This window comes from Notolabrus celidotus, unplaced genomic scaffold, assembly GCF_009762535.1.
Source record: "Notolabrus celidotus isolate fNotCel1 unplaced genomic scaffold, fNotCel1.pri scaffold_290_arrow_ctg1, whole genome shotgun sequence".
Taxonomy (NCBI): domain Eukaryota; kingdom Metazoa; phylum Chordata; class Actinopteri; order Labriformes; family Labridae; genus Notolabrus; species Notolabrus celidotus.
The window spans coordinates 1935-4781 of record NW_023260128.1 but is presented as its reverse complement, the minus strand read 5'-3'; the positions used below and the strand labels follow the sequence as shown (position 1 = coordinate 4781).

Here is a 2847-nt window from a genome sequence, read left to right as displayed (position 1 = left end):
TTCATCTCTCAGTCGTTTTGTTTAGGGTTGGTCGTGATTATTGGATGATAGGACAGAATGTAAACATTGATCTAGATATTGCACAGACAAGAAAGGAGGAGATAAAATCTGATCTGCTTTGATACTCTGTGATTTCTTCCTCAGAGGAAAACAAAAACATACTGATGACAAAATCCAAAGTCCAACTGAGAATCCAACAAAACCCACAAGAAACACCAGAGATCACGAGGAACACTGAGACACGGGGACAAACAAGACTTAATGAGCTGACTGAAGGAGAGAACAGAGAAACTAAACACACACAGTCATCAACACAGGTGAAACTAATGAGTGTAATCAAACCAGGGTTCATTTAGCAGCTCTTGTAGATTCAGTCTGAGTCCTGAGACGTGTTAGTTTTAGTCTTTGATTACTGTTGAAACATGTTCTCTCTTTAAAGATATTCATGTAGTGGATCAGACATCAGATATTTGCCTTCTCTGAGTGCACACAGATCCAAACACTGGCTGACCCTAGTTTCTAAGGCTCTTTTAGGCTTGATTCCTCACTACTTGTGCTCTTTATTGCAGAGAAGAATCAGTTCCTATGCATTGTGTTCTTGCACTCCTCTTGTTTTATCTGTTCCTCGGGTAAGGACTGAATTTGGAAAAAGAGCTTTCAGCTGTGCTGCCCCCTCAGCATGGAATGATCTACAGACTAAAGTGAAACTCTCTCAACTGATTACACCGGGAGCCTTCCGTTCTATCCTGAGGGACAGACAGTGTGAGAGCACTGAACAGAGCCTGTGTTTTAAACCTTCAATTAATGTTTGTTGTTTTGTTAAAGCTTCCACACCTCTTATTCCTGTTGAAAAACACCCCATAGGAAATTAAATGTAGAGAGGAGATCTCAAAAGTGTTTCATTTCTGTCTCCTAGACAACAATGAGATCTGTTTGAAAGCAAAATGAGACTATAGCTTATGTCTCCTGTTTCTCATTCTTGCCTCATGAAAAAAGTTACAAAAAGTCTCAGCTTAGTCTCCCTTTCAGTTCAAAAGGAGATCTCATCAAAGTCTGAAATGATTCTCAGGTATTCCTCAAGTGTTGTGACTCCTTTGAGCTCAGGTGGAGAAATCAGGGAGCTCTCTCAGTCTAACCTCATCCATTTGTTTTAGTCAGACTCAGTTTTTGTGTCTCAAGTTGAGCTCAGATGGAGCAAAGAAAGAGCCTGAGCTCATCTTTTCATCAACATTTATAGTGCCCTGCAAAATTAACATTTCAATGGAATTGTTCATAAACTTACAATCCTCATTAAAACATTTGAACCACTTCAAGATCAGATATTTAGATGTGAAATGATCTCTTCTTTGACTTCACAGTCTGGTCCTTCCTTTACAAGTCTGTGTGGAACAAAACAACTTCACAAAGATTTAGTGGATTTGAGAGAAAATGCAAAAGATAGAGATTTCATCCCAGGTATGACCGACCATTTATTTAAAATATGGGCCGCAAAAGGGCCGACCAGATTTAGACAGATTATTACAATTAAAGGGGCGGATTCTTTTGGGCACTGGTGGCCTAGCGGTCTAAGCGCCCCACATACAGAAGCTACAGTCCTCGTCGCAGGAGTCGCCGGCTCGATTCCCAACCGGTTGACCATTTCCTGCATGTCTTCCCCCGCTCACTACTCCCCACATTTCCTGTCTCTCTTCAGCTGTCCTGTCAAATAAAGGCAAAAAGGCCCAAAATATATTTAAACAAAGAGAAGAAAATGATCCATTAATGAGATCTCTCATTTTTAATCCCCAGGGGGGAAATTCAATTTTTTCACTCATGCTATATTGGACATGCTACACATACAGTTTTTTGGTATACACATACAAATGCACACACATGCAGTGAACATGCTTAGGGAGAGATGTCAGAGTGAGGATACTGCCGTCAACCAGCGCACCCCGAGCAGTTGGGGGTTCGGTGCCTTGCTCAAGGACACCTCGGCAGGTGAACCAGCAGCTCTCCAGCCACCAGTCCACTTGCCAAACTTCGTCCATACTGGGACTCAAACCAGCAACCCTTCGGTTCCCAAGCCAAGTCCCTATGGACTGAGCTACTGCCGCCCCAAACACGTGCACCGCCCGGGAATCGAACCCGGGTCGTAAGAATGGGAATCTTGCATGATACCACTACACCAGCGGCGCATTTAAGTCTCAAATAAGACTCATGTCATGGTCTCAACTATTTCTCCTTGTGAATTTTAGGAGAAACTAATGAGAACAATTTGAAACTTGAATGAGGCTGAAGTGAGAATCTCAATTTTGTCTCCAGAGACTTAGAAGAGAAAGCCTTGAGCAGTAAAATGTTCCTCTGGGACTATGCATCTCTAAACTGTAGGTTTTAACTTGTACTGTCATTTTCGTGTAACTGTTTATTATGACATGCTGCTGACCTCTTGGCCGGGTCACCCTTGTGAAAGAGATCCTGATCTCAATGGTTTTATCTGGTTAAATAAAGGTTTAAAAAAAAATTATATATGTCAGTATCAGGGTTATACCAAGTGATAAAAATGCCATGAACACAAAATACAGGGCTGTATTGCACTTTTACGACGGTCCCTGAATGCACCTGCAGTGGACAAACAGTCTGTTCACGGCTCTCTGAACTTCATCTGCATCTTTGATGACGAGGAGTTGATCAAAAGTTGAAATTGTCTCACTAAACTGTGAGGGATGCTCAGTCAGGCCATGCTCAGACTTCTGTGAGGTACTGATCCCGGTGCAGGGTCAGGTGTGTGAGCCTGATTGTCCCTGATCTGGAGCAGGTGTGTGACTCCTCTCCCTCTGAGTCACTGAGTGGATCTCTCAAACGTTC

General features: G+C 42.6%; 1 non-coding gene across 1 annotated transcript; it reads right to left on the bottom strand.

Annotated features, from left to right (window-relative positions):
* Positions 1–2106: 2106 nt before the first annotated feature.
* trnag-ccc lies at positions 2107–2177 on the bottom strand. Its single transcript has one exon. It is a non-coding gene; the product is annotated as a tRNA-Gly (tRNA).
* Positions 2178–2847: the final 670 nt, after the last annotated feature.